Source organism: Haliotis rubra, unplaced genomic scaffold (assembly GCF_003918875.1).
Source record: "Haliotis rubra isolate DU_JTF1 unplaced genomic scaffold, ASM391887v1 Scf477, whole genome shotgun sequence".
NCBI classification, from domain to species: Eukaryota; Metazoa; Mollusca; class Gastropoda; order Lepetellida; family Haliotidae; genus Haliotis; species Haliotis rubra.
Window position 1 is genome coordinate 379,284 of NW_025767165.1, and position 23,134 is coordinate 402,417.

Below are 23,134 nucleotides of genomic sequence, written 5' to 3' on the forward strand. Positions count from 1 at the left end.
GTGATGGCAGACACGGCCATGGGGGATTACCAATGAAGGTTATAAATGTCTTATACAATAATGAATGGGCTGACAAGTCAATTTACAATGCAGTAGTGATAAGGATGTACAGTAGTGATTAAAAATACAGCTTAGCGTCATATATATATTACAATAAAGTCTCACATGTCTTGAGTACATAGTTTTGGACTTTTTTTAAATATTTGGATGATGGCTGTCCTGAATTAGTCCCTATAACACTATGTTGACTTCCTTAACATTTGGTGTTTTTGTGAAGATTCTTTACTTTAATAAACAAAATACTTCTGTTTAACATTAAAGATATACAGTAACATATATTTTTCTGAGTTAGCTTCATCCCAGCATTTATTTCCAATGTGAATTAAAATGCAAATTTATTATAACTGCTGATATGTACATTTTGTAAATATTGTCTTTCATCGTGTTTGTTGCAGGTGACACTGAGTTTTATTGGTGTGACTTGTGGTTATGTTGAAGATGCAAAGTGTGACTGTCCCCAAGGTGAAGGGAAAGGTTGTAGCCATATTGGAGCCCTACTATATGACATCGGTTACTTAAAGAAACTGGGAAACAAGGTGACTCCAACAGATCCTGTGGTGGGAAGAGATTGCTCAGCCACAGACATGGCATAAACCTAGAGGGGAGAAAATAACTGGAGAAGAAGTCCAAGACGTTGTGGCTGTTGGATACAGCAAAAAGCACAATCCCATGGAAGCACCTTAAAGGCAGGTGAAATCAACATTATACAACCCTCTCAGGACTGATATGCCAGATCATGCTGAACTCTATGCATCACTGGGTAAAGTTTCACCATCATCAATTATCCCAGCCTTAGAGCTAAGTGTGAGTGGGTCTGTCCCAATGGTTGAAACCTTTTTGGTAAATTTCAGAAGGGGTCTGTTATAGCTGTGCATCAGATATTGAATCCCCACTATAACATTTCCATTTTTGACAATTTTAAGTATCCACCATTACCAGTATCCAACAATATTGAAAACAATATGGTTATGTTTCCACTGGCAAAGGAAAAGCAGTTGAAATTGGAGTCTTTGAAGTGCACTGTTGAAGAAATACATACATTTGAGGAAGAAACCAGGCTACTGTAGTCTTTGGTATAAACTTAAGAAAGATCGTCTTGGAGCTTCAAAGATGCGCATTGTACTTACCAGAAGAGACAACTATGAAAGACTAGCTGAAGATCTGCGGAAGAAAAACAAGACAAACACAGGCCATGGCAACGGGACTAGCAAATGAACCAGTTGCTATTGATAGATACATTCAGGTACTTGATGGAGCAAACATTTATCCTGTTGGCATTGTCATTAGCCCCTGGGCTTATTGGATCGCCGCTACACCAGATCGGAAAGTTTATATACCAAATCGCCAGCCTGCTATTGGCATTCTCGAAGTCAAGTGTCCATGTGACACATCTGTTCTTGAAGTATCATACCTGAAGATAGTGGGGGATCATCTTCAGCTTAATCATAACCATCCATATACCCAAGTGCAGACTCAACTTGGAGTCACAGGACTAGAGTGGTGTGATTTCTTTGTTTGGTGTGAAAATGACTATCATCTGGAAACAGTCCTTTTTGATGCTGAAGAATGGCGCGCTTTCAAACATAAAGCAGACCACTTCTTTTTCAATTATTACTTGTAAAATTAAAAAAGCATTTGCAAGCCTAGAGGAGTGTATTGGATTAAGGGACCTTGATTGGACTGCTCATACCCATGTCGGCTTAGAGCATTTGATTCAACGTGCAATCACTACTTCCTGATTGATGTTGGCAGGTTTCACTGTATTCCTTTTTCTAGTGTTGAACTTGAAGATCTTGAACATTCTTGAAAGTCTTTTAACCTAAATTTGTGGCTCTGAAATGTAGTGTAATAAAGACAATAAATATGTCAGAACACTTTTATGTATTTATTGTTTCAAAACTTACAACCCTGTATGTTTGATAATATACTTATCAAAGATCAAAGATTTCATACAAGGATATCATATTCTTACATTGCAAATATACAATATTTTCGAAGATAATTCTGCAATTAATATTACCTATACTGGACAAGAAATGTTAGGATATGTGTAAATTTGGAAATTATGAATAATGATCTATTTATTACTTGACACACTGATAAAATATCAATCATAAAAATACCAATATCCCTAAATTATTTTGTCCAGTATATATGTCACTTGCATTATTTTGATTTAGTTCTCTTAAACCCCCCATGATGAGTTTTACAGAATTCTTTCTAAGATGTTAAGTTATCAGACTTAGGTCGATAGCATTGCTCAGAATGCACTTTTATCTCAAATTGGTCAATTTCATAGCATGTGCATTTGTTCTGGTTGTGAAATTATAATCAGAGATTAGGTCACATTCTGGGCAAAGCTGTTGACATGAGGGATAAACCAAATTATGCAGACATTTAAGGACACTTTGCAAGAGATATTCCCAATGTCATTTATTAATAAGTCTGGAATATAACAATGTTATATTTCAGATTACACTATCTGCAGAGTACCGATTCTAGTACAAGTCCCTTCTGGGATTCGAACCCACACCCTCAGAGTCAGACGTAACTGTCGGCACTAAATGACTGCTATTGACTGAGGATAAGGTGTTTGGGACACTCAGTGCTGGCGGTTAGTGACTGACTCTGAGAATGTGGGTTCGAATCTCAGGAGGGACTCGTATTAGAATCGGTACTCCTGCAGATAGTGTAATCCCAAATATAACATTATTACATTTGTTGACTATCAAAATGGCATGTATTTTTAAGTCTGGAATATCCGGAATGACCAGAGCATGCAATATCTCATTTTGCTATTAATGGTCCCTGAAAATTGGCAAGAATACATGCAACTGACCACAATTGATTCATAGAACCAACCATTGACATTGGTATATCATTGTCAAATATGTGATTTTCCTTCACACGTCTGTTGAACCGTTCCACATGCACACGTAGACTAGCAATTTCCCCATTCAGTTCCACCTGTCCAGGTGTGAATTGTCCATTATCACTTGTGGATATAAATGGCGGCATGTTGAGACCGATGTTCTTCTCTGCAAAATATCTTCCAAGTCGAAAACCTTTATCTGCCATGACACTGTCTCCTTCCTCAAGTAAATCCCCAATTTCATTAATGAGTCTGACATGCATCCTGTGTATAAGGGTGATAGGAAAGTCATTGCACCATGTGGGTGAGTGAGTGAGTGAGTTAATATTTAACGTCACATCGGCAATATTTCAGCCATATCGTGACGAGAACATTTGATGCACCATGTGGGGCTACGCCAATCAGAGGTTTGAAAGTTGTTCTGTCCCTGTAATTTGAATACGCTTGGCTATTCAATACCATTGATGAAGGGACTTGACATGTGATTTCTGTACAGTCCAAGACTACTCGGGTTGAAGAATACTTCGGCTTGAAATATTCAGGCATCAGACAGTCTATTTGTTGCCTTGAAAGACACAGTGGAATGCTTCCCAAAACAAAGTACAATTAATTCAGCCATGTTAGAATTTTACGACTCACTGTTTGCACAGTACAGTCAAACCTATCTGATAAATCTTCTTCTAGCAGTCCAAACCTCATACGACACAGAAACATGAATAGTTAATCTATCAATAGCATGTTCCGTTTCCTCCCAGCAAGAGATGTGTTCTCACTAGCCTGCAGATAGTACATACTTTTCATGTTTGATGCTTTTGGCTGGATCCAACTGAAGAAAGCAATTAAAACCTGATATGAGATAAATCCTGTATGAAACCTTATTTTTGAGTCATCATATGAGAAACGATTGATGCCAAAACGACTAATGTCCATTTTTTCTCTCAACAATTTGTTTTCTGCTTGAAGTTTCTCATTTTCCTCACTACATCTCTTCAACATGTCCTGTAGTTCACTGACTTTGTCACCCTCAAGTTGTTTTGTGTCTTCTGAAGTTTCAGCACAATCAGCATCAGATTCCACCTCCATTGGATCCTGTATAGCATTGTCTGCTGTCTCTGGTATGTGTGTCTCCAACTGTTGTCTGTTTATAGCAAGTCCTGATCGTCTCTTTACTTCCTTGGACCAATAAAACTTTGATGGAATGACTCCTGACTTCAACATTCGCTTCACAGGTGTCCGTTTTTATCCCACCGGCATGTAATGCGGTGGGATAAAGTCGTCGCCTCGTCCGTAATCATTTTGTTTCCGGAGCATAACTGAAAGACCGTTCGATATTTTTTAACCAAAATTGGTAGATATGTCAAACGTAACCTAAGGTGGTGCCTTTTGCTATTTACAGATTATTGTCATTTTTATTTTTCCCGGTTTCCATGGAAACGATTCGGACTTAGTCCAAAAAGTGCGGGGTGGGCTTCGTTTCCGGAGCATAACTCAAGAACCGTTCAATATTTTTCAACAAAACTTGGTAGATATATCAAACAGATCCTAAAGTGGTGCCTTTTGCTATTTACTGATTTTTAGCATTTTTACTTTTCCCGGTTTCCATGGAAAAGATTCGGACTTAGTTGCAAAAGTGAGGGGTGAGATTCGTTTCCGGAGCATAACTCAAGAACCGTTCAATATTTTTCAACAAAACTTGGTAGATGTATGAAACAGAACCTTAAGTGGTGCCTTTTGCTATTTGCAGATTTTTCCCGGTTTCCTTGGAAACGATTTGCACTTAGTCTAAAATCAAGCTGGTCTTTAAGTAACTGTCAGATGATTTGTTCTTTGAAAGATGTGGTGGCCGGGGGGATATGTCATCTTCTGATGACTCGTTAGTCTGTTGCTTCAAAATGCTTGCTGCAGACTACTGAGGACTTACTGACCTATATGAAAAAAATAAATGTAGATTAACAATCTGATATGGGAGTTCAAACATCTTTGAACAAACAAAAATGCATAAAAATGCCTGAGACATAATGAGACTTTCCTTTTTTAGATCAACTCATTAACATTGAGCATAATGATTTGAAAAATACTTTATCACGAGAAACTGTCTAATATATTTGCCTACGCCCAATCGTTACGACATCTCTATCGATCTATTTGGTAGTTGAAGTGTACAGGGTAATCAAGGTAATTGTTCTATTTTCGATCACTTTGGTGCATGGAGAATGCAGCAAGATCAGTTACAAATCTTGCAGCCTTGCAGAATTTACCAAAGTGATGGTATAGGTAGAACTTTGGAATTTTGAAAACACTCCAGAACCAGATAGGGGGTGTGGGGACAGAGGTGCGCATCCCCATCCACCCACTCCCGTTTTGTCCTGAAAGAATATTAAATGACCACTGAAACTCTCATGAAAATTATGTGTGCACCCCCATTTCTCAAAAAGCTGTATCCACCCCTGGAAATAGGACGGTGGATACTCGCAGACCCACTACTCTTCAATAGTATTCGTAATAGTTTCTAATATTCTGAGCAAATACAAACGAGTCATGCATCATTCACTAGTATAGATCTATGTTCAGTGATATTGGAATATTACCACAAAAATAAATTGCTAACAGAATATAATTCAGTAAATTCAATTTTCGTTACGCTGAGTGACATACCTTGAAAAAGGGACCCTCGTCCCGACGAATTTTCACAAGCCATGTTTTCCTCAAGTGTTTGTCTTTGGGAAAGTGGTGGAACCATACAGGGGGATCTTAGGATAGCGGCTGTCAGACTGACATTTGTATACGCTGCAGTGTTGGGAATTTTTTCCCCACCTGTGTCCCGAAACAACAAAACGTCATACACGTCTGTCGCCATGTTGACGTGCTTGCTCACTCCGCCTCGTTTTGGATTCATGAGCCAATGACCTGCATAAATTTTGAGGAGAGCCTATAACACGACCCTACACATTCAATGGGTTTTGGCGTACTTTGAGATTTGGGTGTTCCCATACTTATTGTCGGTAGTATAGATTCCTTTAAGCATTTGTTTCATTTTTTAAAATTAGTCAATCGTACAGTTGCATCTGGTGCTTAGCTATGTCAGTATTATGGTAAATAATGTAAAATATAAATGGATTGTTTGATCTGAGCGCATATGTTTGTATCGTAAATTAGTTCAAGTTTGTTGCATTAATGCATTCAGTTTTGTTTTAAAAAGCACTTAATGAATAAATATGACATTAATTTTCTACGTCTACTAGTCAAATGCCGATTCCGTAACACTCTAATCCTGTCGACTGCGAACTCCATTCAACAGCCAAGAACAGACGCAGGTACCTTACAGTGGCATTCCTGGGTCCGGAAAGTCGTGAGTCTATTAACATATTATCAGTGGGAATATTACAAGTTGCAGCTGTCACTTATTTGTCCACGCTTTTTATAGCACCGTTTTCAATGTACGTTTTTGACAATTCATCGTACTTGAGAAGTCTTTTACTGATTCCAAGATGCAATTTCTTCTAGAAGTACATAATCCTGCAGTGACGTTCACGTTACGCATTAGAAGTATGATTGAGCCAACCTTCTTCTCGGGCTTATCGAGAGCTGCTTTCGCTGCAGCAAACGCCCATGTCTAACAAAGACGATATCGTTCATATTGGCCAGTGGCAAGAATATTGTATAGTTCTGAAATATCAAAAATTAGTTGATGTTTCAGGGTGACATTTTTCCGTTTCTGTAGGCTGACTGACTGACTGAGTTTGGTTTTACGCCGCTTTTAGCAATATTCCAGCAACATCACGGCGGGGGACACCAGAAATGGGCTTCACACATTGTGCCCATGTGGGGATTCGAACCCGGGTCTTCGGCGTGACGAGCCAACGCTTTAACCATTAGGCTAACCGACCGCCCCAGTATCTTTAGGGATGAACGGGATTCATCATGAAGTGTTTACATGAATTTGAGTTCTGAATACATTCCAAGGGTTTATGAACTGCTTTGGCCTCAGAAATAAATATACCGCTATTGTCAGGTATTCTGGAAAACATCTATTTTGATCCAGTGATGGAGGCAGACATGGGGTAATTGTAATTTGTAATTGAATGTAATTAATTACAAAAATCTATGTAATTGCATGTAATTTGTAATTGTAATTTGATCAATTAATATCTCAATGTAATTTGAATTTTTCAATTACTTTTTCAATTACATCAAAGTACATCTCACTTTTTTATTTTGGTGGTCATCAGGCAACCCATGCAATTATATTCTGCACAATAAGGAGGACAAAGTAGTGTTTTTCAGTAAGATGCTTGATGTCAGTATAGACTCTAGCAGGTGTTAAGCTTTCAAAGAGATTTGAATGTTTAAGCCTTTGTAACTATCACCATCTGCACATTTGTGAAACAAAGGAAATCAGTAACGCATGCCTGAATGTAGGTTAGTATTTGAGGAAATGAGGGATTAACTGTACTATTAGTCAAGTTCCTTTCAAAATGGCCTCTTTGTTCATTTCTCATGGGATATGATATTCAAAACCTTACTGATCTGCAGTCCTATTTTTTATAATCATGAAATATAATATGGCATAAATCTAAGTTGACAAATCCTTTCGTATGTTAATGTGGATTATGTCGGATAGAGAGACCGGCTGATTTTAAATTGTAATGTAGGCCTGTAATGATGAGTCATGATACAGTATACCTAAGGTAACATTGGTGGACAAAGTGTGTTTTGCAACAAGTGATGATAGAGGTGTGTATTTGATAATAAGCCAAAAGAAATGTGCAAAAGAAAAACCTCATCAAATAGTGTACATTGTAGGTATTATCTAATTTTTCATTTTACTTTTGGATGGCAAAAATGCGAATTGGATTAAAGACCACTGTTTTTTTGTTGCGCTTTAAAAAAAAGTAATTTGTAATGTAATTAATTACATTGGTAACAGAAATGTTGTTAAACAAATCACCTTTCTTTACGGCAAGTACTGGTCACAAGACATCCACCTCTTCCACAACTCCGATTGCCTCTGGTGACAAATGCACATGGTACACGTCATCCCTGCCAGACTTGTCATCTGACGGTCGTTTTGACATTGTGATTCTTGCATGTGCAATACACACAAGGCAACGCACGAGACAGTGGGGCACACCGCGGGGTCCGGTTGTCTCCATACATCCTTAAAGTCATTAATTAATCTTCATTAATTCAAACTGAGACAACAGTGCCAGGAGCTGTGGAATTTCGGTGTTATCAAAAGAGGTTCCCTCTGACCGGTGCACGTCTTGTTTGTTTCCCATGAAATTGAGCAAATATGTACCCATTATTAGATTATTTTTTTTAAAGTGTAATTTACAAAAAAGAAGCGTAATTAAAGCGTAATTTACAAAAGCCAAGCGTAATAGCGTAATTTAGGGTCAAAATTCGTTGTGATTACGCCAAAATCGTAATGGTTGGCATCTCTAGATAATGTATGTTAGCAGCTCCTGTACCTGTATCATGACCCTGTTCAAGAGCAGAATGGTGCTCAGGAATACAACCAATTTCATTGTAATCTTCCCCATTATCTGAATGGAAATTAAGTTTTCTTTCATCGGACCTCAGCTACAGTACCTGACCATAAGTATTCATGATTTTGGATATGACGTTGTTTTTGCTAAAACGAATGCGCCGTTTAGATTCGCACCCCTGATTTTCTGTGCCTGTCACGTGACATGCCTACAAGTTATCGTCTGCTTGTTTACTTCCGTTCTGGCAATCGTCTGCGCCAATGGGTTGTAAATCACATGAATTGACAACTGACACGAAAGAATTGATTTTGAAATTATACAAAGAAGACAAAAAAATTACAGAAATTGCTCAGCTGTTGGATAGATCTTGGTCAACTATAAAAAGGGTGGTAACAAGATATCAAGCGACTTGCTCAGTGGAAAACAAGCAACAAAGCGGACGAAGAAGACTATCATTGATCGTGATCTAACGTCGTTGATCAGGCGTGTCAAAAAGAATCCTCGGACAACATTGAAAATATTACAAACACATTTAACGAAAATAAGACTCGTGAACTGTCAGAAGAAAATAAAATTTCGAAGGATATAAACGACGGATTGCCAAAACATCAGTGTCAATTCGGGAAGTTAACTTGAACAAAAGCAGATAGTTGTGTCGGGAACGCAGGAATTTCACAATTGATAATAACTGGAGTAAATACATTTTTTCTGACGGAAGTCAGGTTGTTATTGGAGGTAACAAGCGTGTGAATGTGAGGAGAAAGGGCGATAAAGTAAACCGGCCGCATTTAGTGTGTCGGCCCTCGCAACGTAAAGTGTCTTTGATGAGGTGGGGGTGGGGTGTCACCTTCAAGGGAATTGGAAGTCTTACCCCAGTAAATGGTTACATCAATGCTGCAAAGTAGATAGACATCCTTGAACACAACCTTTGGCCAGTTATAGCCCGTCATTGTACAAACGAGCCATATGTATTCATGGACGGTAATGCTCCCGTACGTCGGGCCAGAAATGTGTAAAAAATAAAAAGAAGAAAATGGTATTATTAACACAGAATGGCCCCCACAGTCTCCTTATCTCAATATAATTGAAAATATGTGGTTAAAATTTAGAGGCGGTTGCCTGTGTATGAAACTCTGTCACTGGATTATGTTAGAGACTTATATAGGACTTTATTGCATGATATTGCAGTAAGAGCCCACCTTCCTGAGAAGAGGCCTATATTGAAGGAAAAACAGAGGCACAACTGTGGAATTAATGGCCGAGGGTATGGAGGTTCTTGTGGGCTACCCTTATTCCGAAATGGAATGCTAATAATAAGCCTAAAAGATTTTAGCTATGTGGCAACTTGCGTCGCCAAAATAATTGTTACTAGCCAAAGAATGCTGAGGCTCCAATCACGGAAACGTCGCAACCCGACCAAAGCTGGGGATCAAAATTGGGAGCGAACGCCCCCAGGCCCAGCTGTATAATTGCTAATCTATAATTAATGCTAAGGCCCCCAAATCACGGAAACGTCGCAGGTGTGAATGGGAGCGAACGCCGCCAGGCCCCGATTCTTAACTTAACTGAACTAGATTCCCCGAGTGAAAACCCGGGAAAGACTGGGTTCCAACTGGTAAGAAAGTAACCCATGCACGCCACCTAGCACAACAGTGCTACCCCACACCATAAGGCTGAAGATACGCGTACCCGCCATGATTGCCTCATATAAGAAATTCACTTACATCTTTAATATGTACTTACTTGAAAATTTGTACCAAGGCATTGTTTATATCCCTGACGAATTGACGAACCCCTTTAGTACTAAGGTGTGTCCCATCCCACTGGAACCAGGATGGGTCTGCCGCCACTGTATGTGGAGGGGGGATTACCGCAAAGTTCGGAATTTGGGTAAAATGGTTGGCTTACGTGGGTCCCGCGCATTATGCCAATAACGGCGTGGCAAGATGTTTGAGTATAAGATCTTGGCGTTCGGCAGGTGGACCTGTAGCCGCTTTAAGGACGTCTCCATGTCGCACAGCAGCTGGCTCGACTTTGTGGAGCAAAAGGTCGTTAGATGCAAGGTGAATTACTACGGCCTTGGGGGGTCGCTGCATCGCCTGGATTTGGGCATCGATCAGCTAGTCGAGTTCCACCCAACGCAGTCCCCCCCCCCCCCCCCCCTCGCAAGCCATAGGATCGTTCTGTGGCGAGCCAACTCCATCTGATGCAGTGGGAGCTCTCGCCTGGCTCTTGCCACGTAGCTTGATCCTACGATCCATACTGGAAAGAAAACGCAGTAGTAGCATCGGAAGTCATTTACAGGGGTTGGAATCTCCGTGCCCTTTGGATACATATTCAGACAAATTTCGTTTCAATGTATGAAGATTAATAGAGAGTGCTTGATATGATTTGATTACATTTACAAAAGTAACTGATGTGCTAAATTATTTTGTTGGTAGTCGAATATAGGACTGATAGCATTGTGACTTCCACCTGCCGTACTGCTGGATGAGATGTGGGGGTACCCCATTCATGGCTGCTGTAGTTGCAGGTTCAATACGGAATGAATGTGAAGAATAGCTTTCGGTATTTATGGAACTTAGGGCCAAGGCTTTTTTTAGTACGGCTTGGAATCGGTACCTGGTTAGCGGAGTATGGTCAAAATGGATGAACGCTGGATAAGGGCCTAGTGGGCGGACCCGTAAATAGGCCTTAAGGGCTGCTATTGGGCATGTGGATTGACTGGGTGTTGCCTCAATAACTACAGAAACGCCGAACGCTCGTGGGTCACCTTTTAAATGTGGGAGGTGGATAGTAACTGTCTCTGGTTGACACGATATACTTACGTCCTGGATGGTGCTGCCTGGCTGTTATGTCTTGGTTTGAACTAGTTCACTTACCCTGAAGAAACCAAAGAAGGCCACGCAATATACTGCTTTGAAGAGGCATACTTCGTATGACAAGGTACAAACCTGCCTGAGGTTGTTGTTCACTATTATTAAGAGATCCAGCGTAATAGGTTTTCTCTTGTCCTGACGCCCACTGGACCTGTACATACCTGTTATCAGTTTATTACCAGGAAATGACCGGTGCAGTCCCGGAGGCCTCTGAATTTATGGTAGGAAGACACAGCTGCGATATAAGTTTTTACTGTGTTTGGAGAATGATTAGTGACTGACAAATGAGCAATAAAGTTTACAACCTGATCCAGAGGGACTGGCCATGTCTCTGGAAGTCGATGTACTGCTCGAAACTGCTGCAGGGCATCGATGCCTGTCTTGTAGGTCGACCAGTTATTTGTCGATAGGCACCGACATATGAGCATGTCTGCTTCTCGTTGTAGATCTGCCATATGGTGTCTGCCATATTGGCGTTGGTGCAGCTTTCGCTTCTGGTGCGGCTGCCCAAAAGCGGTCGAACTGAAACCTCGAGAATGCATCAGCTATAACATTGGAATTGGTGTCAATGTATTTAGATTTAAACAAGATGTTATGATTAAAGCAAAGAAGAATAAGACGGCGGAGGAGATTCATCACCCTGGGCGCTTTGGATGATTGCTTGTTGATGATTGCCACCACTGCCCGGTTGTCACAGTAGAAAAGGATTTTCTTGTTTGCAAGTCGAGGTCCCCATATTTTGATGGCCAAGACGATGGGAAACAGCTCCAGAAAAGTCATGTCGAGTGTGGTCCCATTTGCTGCAAAACCATTCCCCCCGAAGGTAGGCCCCAAAACCTGTACTGCCTGATGCATCTGTGTAGAGATGGAGGGTGAGAGTTGTCTACCCACAACTGGTCCTGAAAAACTGATACACCATTAAACTTTGTGAGAAATGTTAGCCACATATGCTTGTCCTGTTTTACCCAGTCAGTCATTCGAATATGGTGGAATGGTTGCTTACCTTGACAGAGAAAGTCGATGAACCGTCGACAAAAGGCTCTACCCATTGGAATTGCCCTACAGATAAAATTGAGCTTTCCGATGAGGGACTGTAGCTCCATTCTCGTTACCTTGGAATTGGGTTTGGAGAGGATATGCAGTATCTGGGCTGTGATTTCACGTATCTTACCTTCAGGTATTCTAACCTGCATGGCCAGCGTGTCGATTTCAAGACCCAATAATGTTAATTGAGACGCTGGGCCAACTGTTTTGTCACGAGCAATGGGAATACCTAGATGAGTCAGCATTGCCAGTGAAGTCTGTAAGTTAGTCTGGCACTGGGTTGTGCCCTGTGATCCCCCAGTCAGAAAGTCGGCGAGGTAGTGCATGATTTGTATGCCTGGGAGGCGTTGACTTATGCACCACTGTAGGAGAGAACTGAAAGTCTCAAAGACAGCACAGGATATTGAGCAGCCAAAAGGTAAGCATTTATCAAAGTAGAATTTACCTTCGAACTGTATCCCCATCAGTTCAAAATCAGCTGGGTGTACTGGTACAATTCTGAATGCGGATTGTCTTGCCCCCCCGACCCAAGTGTTGTATCATTCGGATGGCTTCGTCACTCAGACACTGAGCATGCTTGCGGATCTATGTGGTCATTTATTGACCTGCCTTTTGGATTAGACGAAAATCATCAGCCTGTTTTCCCTGCCATAATTGGGAGTCTGACTGTTTCTTCGGGACTATTCCTATGGGGATACTTGCAAATTAGCAAAGGGGGAGTGTTAAACGGCCCAGCCATTCTGTTCAGATCCAGTTCCTTTTTAAGCTTTTGCCGGACAATATGCACCCTATCGCTGTGTGTCTCTGACTTTAAATTTTTCGCGAGACGACTATGGCGCACACCTTGAAACTCGAGCTGGAAACCAAATGTAAAACCTTCAAGTAGATATTGTGCATCTGTTGCATTTGACTGACCATAAAGATGCAACCAGGGAGTTCATTTATCTAGTCTGACGGGTGTAGGAGCCAAAGACCTTACCTCTTTTTCCTGTTTGGCTGCCTTGGGCTGGTGAAGCGTGGCACCCCTGGTCCTCGAAAGCAGCTGGCCGCCCCATGCGAAGTGTCGTTGCACTTACTGCATCTGTGCCATGTGTTTCTAATTACCTCCTATTACGCTACCAATATGCTTGCTGCACACAGACGAGCCATTGCAAGCAACAAAATGCAATGTTTGACAATATTGTCAATTTTGTTCTGTCCATTTACTTACGTAATATAATATTTCAAGGGTGATTAATTATGTGCCATGTCAACATAATTTCACAGAAAAATATGGTCCTATTTACATTTACACTGTATGATATATGCTCATAGTTATTTATGTTTTTTTACTTTCTCTTTGTGCTGTTTAATAAATGCAAAAAAAATCGGTTAAAAATGCATTTGGAAGACAGTGTCCCTTCGTGTGAGACATACTCCATATGATGGGAGCTGACGTTGACGGAACGTAATGATAGTACGTCAATATATCATAACGTTCTTTTGTGGACTGTGTATGTTGTCACAACGTTGTGGACTGACATTATAATACCGCAGAAAACATTCAGCGTGTCTGAAGCGATACATTTTTCAAACTGAATTCACTTTGGGCTTTATCTATAAAATACCTCTGGATAGCTAGATGTTGGCTCAAGAAACATCTAAAATATTTCTGGATACAATTAGTATATACTGTGTGCATATTTCAAAACAATTCCATATTTATCACACATGATTCAAAATGATATTAAAAAGTAATTGAATTTCAAATTTATAACCATTAGCCACCAGGCCCTGCAAAAGCGTCCAACACAATGGTGTGAAACGTTTGAATATTTCATGGCCTTACCCCAGAAAGTTAACATTGGGGGCAAGAGTGAGAGCTACAAAGTAGTATGCATCTGAAGTCCCAAAACCTATTTTCTGGATCAGTTAAGCATTTGATTTTGACAGCAACATAATGAACAGTAGAGAACTCTGGTTAAGGTTAAGTTTATTTATTTCTTGAATAACAAGTTAGAACTTGGGCTCAGTGGCAATTAGTTTCAGTCCTCAAACGAAGACGCGGAAGATTTATTTATAGATCTTCATCTGTAACAAGGTTTGTCCTTGTGCTTTGGCCTCTGAAAAAAAGCAATTACAAGGCCCCTATTTTTAATATATACAAACATTGGTAACAATGAGATGTCTGGTGTCATTGGATCATAGGAGCGAACAAAACCCTACTGATCAGGACCCGGTTAAATCAATGTAATCAATTAAACACTAATCATTGATTAACTTCGTAATGTTTGATTAGTTAATGAAGTGTTTAAATACGGTTGTATAAACCCTTATTTAAACACCCATTAACTAAGTATGCCTCTAATAAAGGTCCCGTCATTAAACTATGATTAACTTAGGGGAATCCCCTAATTATTATCCATGATGCATTGCAGGTAAACACTCATCTATCGTCTGCATGATGGCTGCCGTTAGAAATCGCAGTACAAACTTTGAAAGTTGTGAAAGACATTCAACTTCTAACAGACCTAGATGAAGATCAAATTGTCTAACTCCATTACTAATGACAACAAGCATTGTCATTGCCGCAAATTATCAAATCAAACTTAAAACGTAATGAAAGTTTAAGATGCAGTTAAACAAAAACATGACCAGTGAACCTCTCTTGATATCTTGCTCTTTAGTTTGACCTTGACATGAATGTCATAGTGTATGAAATATGCAAAAGTGGTACTAAGGAAATTGCTTATTGAAAAACATTCAAGGGAAGTCTTGAAAGTCTATGAAGAAAATCCAGTGAATTCAGGTTAACATACTGAAATCTTCAAAGTGTCGCAGTGACCTTGAACATTATGTGATCGTCGTGACTGGGCCCTGCGCCTTCATTAGATGAAGCTTGGTGTCAAATATGAAGAACGTCCAGTCAATGCTTCTTGAGATATCTCATTGACCATCTTAACATGCAGGTTAACATACTGAAATCTTCAAAGTGTCGCTGTGATCTTGAAAATTAAGTGAAGATCACCAAAATCGACTGGGCCCCGCGCCTTCTCTGGATGAAGCTTGGTGTCAAATATGAAGAAAATCCAGGGAATGGTTCTTGAGGTACCTCGCTGACAAGCATAACATGCAGGCTAATATGCTGAAATCTTTAAAGTGTCGCCATGACCTTGAAAATTATGTGAAGGTCGCCAAAATCGACTGGGCCCTGCGCCTTCCCTAGGTCAAGCCTGGAGGTGAATAAGAAGAAAATCTAGAGAACGGTTCTTGAGATATCTTGCTGACAAGAGTAACACGTTAAAGTGACCTTGAAATAAAGGTCAAGGTCACCAAACCTGACTGGAACCTTTCTTATACTGTATTGAACCTAGGTACTGAGAAAAAAAGCTACAACACGGAAGGAAACTGATGTTATGAAATACAAAAAAACAGCGTAATACAGTTAATAATATGAAATGCTATGCTAAAGAACATTTTTATTCAAATCTTGACGAATTTGTATTCGAACTTTATAGTGAAAATAAATCATATTGGAAAATGTTACGCAGTTTGATCAAGACGTCAGGTTCTGCTTCCTTCATTCCCGCTTTGAAAAGAAATGTAGATGAAGGTTGTCCATCAGCTTTTTCAGATTTTGATAAAGCTAATATGTTAAATGAATATTTTGAGTCTATATCTTATTTAAATGGTGCAGATACCACTTGTTTACCACATTTTGACAAGCGTACCGATGCGGTATTGGAAAACATCACAATCGAAGTTAATGAGGTTGCAGATATCATTAAATGTCTACGTCTTAAGAAAGCTGCTGGGCCAGACCTGATTTGTCACCAATTACTCAGAAAAACTGTTAATTCCATCAGTCCAGTCCTGTGCATATTATTTAATATGTCACTACATTTGTGTGTGTTAGCTAGCCAATGGAAGTATGCAAATGTTATGCCTTTATTCAAGAAAGGTGACCATTCGGTTGTATCAAACTATCGCCCAATTTCACTTATAAGTTGCGTTGGGAAGTTGTTTGAAAGAGTTGTGTTTAAGCATGTTTATAATTTCTTTGTGTCAAACGATTTGTTATACAAATATCAGTGTGGCTTCCGGAGGTCATTCTACTGTACTATTGTATGGTCTTTTGCGATGTATCAAAGGCCTTTGATAGAGTTTGGCACAGAGGGTTTATGCTTAAATTAGAGATGTATGGAGTCAGTGGAAAACTCCTTGATTGGTTTAATAGTTATGTAACTGATCGCAATCAATCAGTCTTTGTTAATGGGTCGCTATCCAAGCCTATGGTGTTGAAAGCAGGAGTTCCCCAGGGATCAGTTTTAGGCCCATTTCTTTTTATTGTGTATGTAAATGAGATAGCTGATAAGCTACATTGCATAACTCGGCTTTTCGCTGACGATACTTCACTGGGAACTTTATCAAAGGACAAACAAGTGATGGAAAGAGCCATGAATGAAAATCTAGAAATATTAAACGATTGAGCAAAGGTCTGGTTAATTTCCTACAATCCGGAAAAAAAACTGAAGCTATATTATTTACTTTGAAAGATGGCAAAAAAGACATTAATTTGAAGTTTGATAACTGCAATATAAAAACAGTCGATTTTCATAAACATCTGGGTTTAATCTTCACGTCTAACGGGAGTTGGCATCATCATATTGAAAACATTATCAAAAAGACATCTAAAATGATTGGAGCATTTCGGAAATTAAATAGAACAACACTAGCGAAAATATATACTGTATTCATAAGGCCACACTTTGAGTACGCATGCGAGGTATGGGATGGATGTTTAATTGAACAAGCTAATAGATTAGAAAAACGTCAACTTGAAGCAGCGCGCATAGTTACTGGTCTTCCAAGATATGCATCTTCCAGTTCATTGTATTACGAAACGGGATGGGACTTACTTTCCGAGAGAAGAAGACGCAAATTAACATTATTTTATAAAATTAAAAAATGCCTGACACCAGTTTTTCTTCAAGATTTACTCCCACCTGTAGTTAGCAACCAGACAAGTTATGAGTTAAGAAACTCAAATAACTTTAGTCAACCATATACAAGACTGAGGTACTCAACGTCATCTTTTATTCCATCAACAGTTAAAGTGTGGAATAATATTCCCTTAGCTATTAGAAATTGCGACTCTGTTGCCACGTTTAAATCTTATATCCACGTGAAGGAAAAATGTGCACCTATATATTATTCATATGGAATAAGGAAGTTCAATGTTATGCACACTAGATTAAGATATATGACGAGTACACTTAATTATGATTTATATAGAATAAATGTAAAAAATGACGCATCATGTCAATGTGGCCATAGATGTGAGAATGTTTTTCATTACTTCCTTGAATGTTCTTTGTATACTATTCAAAGACATAAACTGTTAAAATCTTTAGAACATATTGTCAAAAATAGAACACTGATTGATATTAATCTTATCTTACAAGGCAATGCAGGTCTCTCAATCACTGACAACCAGAAAGTTTTCAAATATGTACATATCTATATCTCTCAAACAAAACGCTTTCTCAGTTAATGTTGTACATATCCTAGCCTATGTCTGTCACTTGTGTACTTTGTTGTAAGATGAATTGTGTAATTATCTGGAGAGGGCTTTTCTAAGTTGGATAACTTGTGCCCAATCCTTTTCTTGAATGAATAAAATAGGTTTAAAACAAAAAACCTAGGTACCAAATATGAAAAGAATCTATTCAACGGATCTTAAGACATTCCAATTCGTACGTACGGAAGGACCCTAATACTATATCCCCCGCTTCGCCCTAAAACGAAGCAGATATGGGACAAAATGACGGCCGAGATCAATAGCCTTGGGGTAAGCAATAGAACGTCCAAAGAAATGAAGACAAAATGGAACGGTATATTTCAAAATGCACAAAAAAAGAAAGAGTTTTCAGATAGAGAACTTCAAACGAGAGAAACAGGACGCGGTCCATGTCCCAAGCCTGTTTCCTCTTCTATCGAAAAAACATGGATATTTATTCGGATTCCGCATGTTTCACATTTTAAAGTGAAGGTGTTGTTTTTTGTCTATTCTTTTAAATGCTATCGATTAGTTGTAACTTATAACTGTCATAATCTAGTTATTCTACTGTCCGTCGATGACAGGTTTTTATTCCTTATGTTTTTAAACTTAAGATTAAAATTCTCGTCACGATATGACTGCAATGTTGCCGACATCACGCTTAATTTTAACTCACTCACTTACTCATTATTTTAACTCTTTTCACACAAAGTTTAAGTGAGAAATTGAAAACAAGTGAAAGTACTTCGTCACATGATTTTCAGTCATCCAAGATAGTGTTTTTAACATCACATCTGCAGGGAAATTGTTTGAATTACCTAGATTTCCTTGACAAGAACACCTTTTTCTGCAGTGACATGCACCACAATGCCATAATTCTTCACAGTTTCTCTCACATGTTGCTTTTGTTGCATCACTCTCGCGGTCCCCTATGAAGTTATCCATGACCAATTTTCGATAACAGTTCAAATAAATCCTGACAATCTCAACCATATCAGCATCCGTTCTCCTCAGAGAGAGCCAGGGACAATTTGTTGAAAAGAGAGAGAGCATGTCACCGTCCCTCCCGCATCGGCCAACTTCCTGCCAATAGAACGCTGATTTGGGGCTACAGAGAATCATCAGGTGTGTCTACCTTCTCATTCTCAAAGTACAAGTCAAACTTGATTCCACAAAACCTAGCATTTTTTCAACAACCTCGGAAAACTGATACCGACACCACGTGGTACACTCTCAAACCGTTTGTCCACAACTCTTTCGTCAATGATGAAAACTTTGTCAGTAAATTTGAGTGAGATTTACGCCAATCACTGCGTGCGTGCCACAACGGTAACTCTTTTGTCACATGCTGGTGTAGAATCTCGAGAGAGTTGACAGGACACAAGAACCAGCAAAGTCTAAATTCGTACAACACCGACTCTTCCCCCGATCAAAAACGAAAATATTCCTCAATTCTACAGGGTACTTCGGGTAATTCCACACACTTGGCCCCAACTGTCAGTTCGAATTCGAGGAATCAGGTGTAAAGTTAATGTGCGTCATCCACTTTTCAAATCACTGACTGTGCTGAGACAGTTATCAACAAACATTACGGCGGGATCATCCATTAAAACCTCATTAATATGTTTCACACTGTAATCTTAAACATAGTTAAACGTGTGAATAGGTTTTGAATTATTGAAGCTGTTGTTTGTTTTAATTTACGGGTTTGGTAAAAACAGCTATTTTAATTTCGTTATATACTTTGTTTAAAACCTCACGATACGCGTGCGGTTTTAATCGTATTTATAACTATTATCATTTCGTTATATAGCTCTGATTTTCCAACACAGAATGTTTATATCCTAAATACGTACGTACGCATTTATAAGGAAAAAATATTTATGTTATAAATTTAAATGTAAACAAGAAGACAAAGTCATCAATATCCCCCGCAACGGCAAAATACTCTTTATCAATATGTCTACTGGTTATGATCATGTCAAATGTTTTGGAGTGCATATAGCAAAGAGGAAGGAGAGTATTGAAAGGTTTTTCAGATCTGTTCCAGACAGGAGCACTACCATCACATTCAGTTGAAGCCTGACTTGTTGCCATGGAAACCACAAAAAACAAACTTCGTATCTGTGTCTAACCATCAAATGACACATCTAGGGATCATGTTTGACATGTGTACCAAGTTTGATTAAGCTAGCATTATAGTTTAGGAGATCTGCTCCGGACAAGATGACATCCTCATAGCCACAGCCGAAGTCACGTTTCCATGGAAATCGCAAAAAATAAAATTCATATCTGGGTCTATCCATCAAAAGGCACATCTAGGGATCATGTTTGACATGTGTACCAAGTTTGATTAAGCTAGCATTATAGTTTAGGAGATCTGCTCCGGACAAGATGACATCCTCGTAGCCATTAAGTCACGTTTCCAGGAAACCGCAAAAATAAAATTCATATCTGGGTCTAACCATCAAAAGGCACATCTAGGGATCATGTTTGACATGTGTACCAAGTTTGATTAAGCTAGCATTATAGTTTAGGAGATCTGCTCCGGACAAGATGACATCCTCATAGTCACAGCCTAAGTCATGTTAGTCACAGCCTAGTCATGTTGACATGGAAACAGCAAAAAATAAAATTCATATCTGGGGTTACCCAAAAGGCACATCTAGGGATCATGGTTGACACGTGTACCAAGCTTGGTGCAGCTATCACGAATAGTTTAGGCGATATGCTTCCTTTCGGGATTCGGGGAACGATTGTGTAAGATCGTTATGCGTTTAAAAATAAATTAAAATCATATTCAAATAGTAAGAAGTCCTTTCGTTACGAACGAAAGACTCGGTCATCACTTACATTTCAGGGATCTCATTTCAGAGACGCTGTTTCCACAAGCAGTGATTCAAGCTGAAAGTTTTCTAAATAGGTAGTTGCTGTTTTTGGATACTTCAGAGGTTACAATGTCCAATTCAAAGGACGAGAAATTAGCTTTTCTCGCCCTTCCCTTTGTCTCAAAGTCCTCCATTGTACCACGGGTTGTCGTCTGTTTACACAAAGGGACGCGTACCGTGCCGTGCCATAAGTTAGCGTTCACCAAGGACGTCACACGTTTTGATATTGACGTCGGTTGTCGTTTTGGGAATAACTTACCATCCGCGAAACGTTGTGTCATGATGACGTCATCAAGTATCGCGTGCAGTCTCAGTTGTCGAGTGACAAGAAAATCTCGACAAAGCTGTATGAAAATATGCATGTTTTTTCACATTTCTAATAGTCAATTCCCTTTCATGTCGAGCCATGTTCCAACAGCCCCAGCCTTTGGTACGTATTTACATTTCAACACTTTTGAGGTACAATCGAGCGTGCTCTTTTTATCATAATTTCAAGCAGTTGTTCGATGAAGGTTACAACATTCAAGGCCTCATTAAAGCTTTCACGAAGGTTTATGGTAAGCCTGTGGAGGAAATTTCATGCATCTGTGTCAAAAATTATGTCCGGTGCACTTCCCTATTTTGACTTATACCAAACGTGCCCAAATTATTTCAGGTGAACAAATGACTAGACTTAACATTGGTACCAGCACCTTTTCGCAAACATCTGGTATCATCACTATTTCATAGTGATTCATAAACACGTGCTCTGTCATCGTATCGCATGGCGACAATCACCGGATTGTCTGGTTCAAACTCGGTTTGTTTACAAACAACACCGTACAGCTGTAGTACCCCGTCATACGATTCCGTGGTATTTTTAATGACGTAATTTCTCGCGAGCACTCAGCAAAACGCGCCACCTACCGATTGTTTACATACATCAGTCGATCGTCACGGTTGAGAGTTTCGTCAATTTACGTAAGTACTGTAATCTAATATTAAAAAACTAATGTAACTTTATGTCTAGCACGTAATGCACTTTTTGTGCGATCTTTACAAACATTTTCTATAAACTTCTTCAGCTTCAAAGTTTTCCAAACATCGCTCGTCTGCTAGCTGACGTAATAAATAAAAATGATCACGTGACCTAGTAGCTAGGGGAATCCATGCTCTATTTTATGAAGTATGGAAGCCCGATAGTGTCATCTCTGAAGTCGGGTTTTTTTTCACCATTGTAGGGCATTCAAGCGCGACGAAAACGTCAGTATCGATCTTACAGCCCTACTCAACTTCAAACTGCCTACCTAGAAGTAATTGAAAAGGAGGTTTCTTTGTATAAGGCTGCTAAGATACACTCTGTACCTGAACAAACTCTTATGGACCGGGTGAAAGGCATCACTTCGCCAAAATGCTTGTCTTCAGGTCCAGGACCGCTATTAAGTCAAGAAGAAGAGGCTCGTCTTGTCAGTCATTTGAAACTTGTGGCGTCTGAAGAATATGGCTACACCAGGGCACAAGTTATCTCCCTTGGGACGGAGTATGCTATAACTTTGCTTAAAAGAACCAAGCAAGACAATAATCTGTCTTTGCAGTGGTTTTATAGCTTCATGGGCAGATGGCCATAACTGAAACTGAGACGTCCTCGTTCACTCACACAGCTTCGAGCTACAGCAACATCAGCGGAAAATGTAGAGAAGTATTTCTCGCAGCTGGAAGAAGGCCTTGACAAGTACTAGTTAAAGTCAAGCCCAGAGATATATCTACAACGTTGAGGAGAAGGGGATAAATTTAACACACTCAGCACCCCAAGTTGTTGGATCGTCTACTGAGGTTCCCATCGAGATCTGCCCTGAAAAATTGGCTACTGTAACAGTTCTTGGGTGCGGTAACGCCATCGGCCAGAAGATCCCACCCTTCTTCATTTTTCCTGGGACTCTAAGCGGGATGACTTGCTCGAAGGATCCGGCGTTGGTACATCTGGAACAGTCAGTGGGAGTGGTTGGTCCAATTCTGATATTTTCCAACGTTTGATGGTTGAACACTTCTCAAGATACGCCAATATCGGAAACGTTAAGAAAGTCCTGCTACTCTATGATGGACACCGTTCACATATAACCCCAGCACTCATTGATTTTGCTGTGTCAAAGGGGATTATCTTATTTGTGTTGCCACTGCACACAAGTCATGTACTTCAACCCATGGATGTTGGTTGTTTTGGACCATTTACCCAGATTTTCAGCACAGAATGCAGGAAATATCAACGTTTGAATTTCGTAACCGTCAATAGGTACAGCGTTTGTGGACTTGCATGCAAAGCATATGAACTCTCTCTCTCTTCATTGAACTTGCTGAGCTCATTTCGGAAATGTGGGATATTTCCT

At 39.6% G+C, this 23,134-nt stretch overlaps 1 protein-coding gene across 1 annotated transcript in view; it reads left to right on the forward strand.

The window, feature by feature from the left end:
* The first annotated feature begins 6,214 nt into the window (after positions 1–6,214).
* LOC124290892 (sodium- and chloride-dependent glycine transporter 2-like) overlaps positions 6,215–23,134 on the forward strand; it is a 55,018-nt gene continuing 38,098 nt past the window's right edge. Inside the window, exon 1 of the mRNA XM_046727735.1 lies at positions 6,215–6,281. The gene's annotated coding sequence lies outside the window, so the exon portion shown is untranslated. The remainder of the gene's footprint in view (positions 6,282–23,134) is intronic.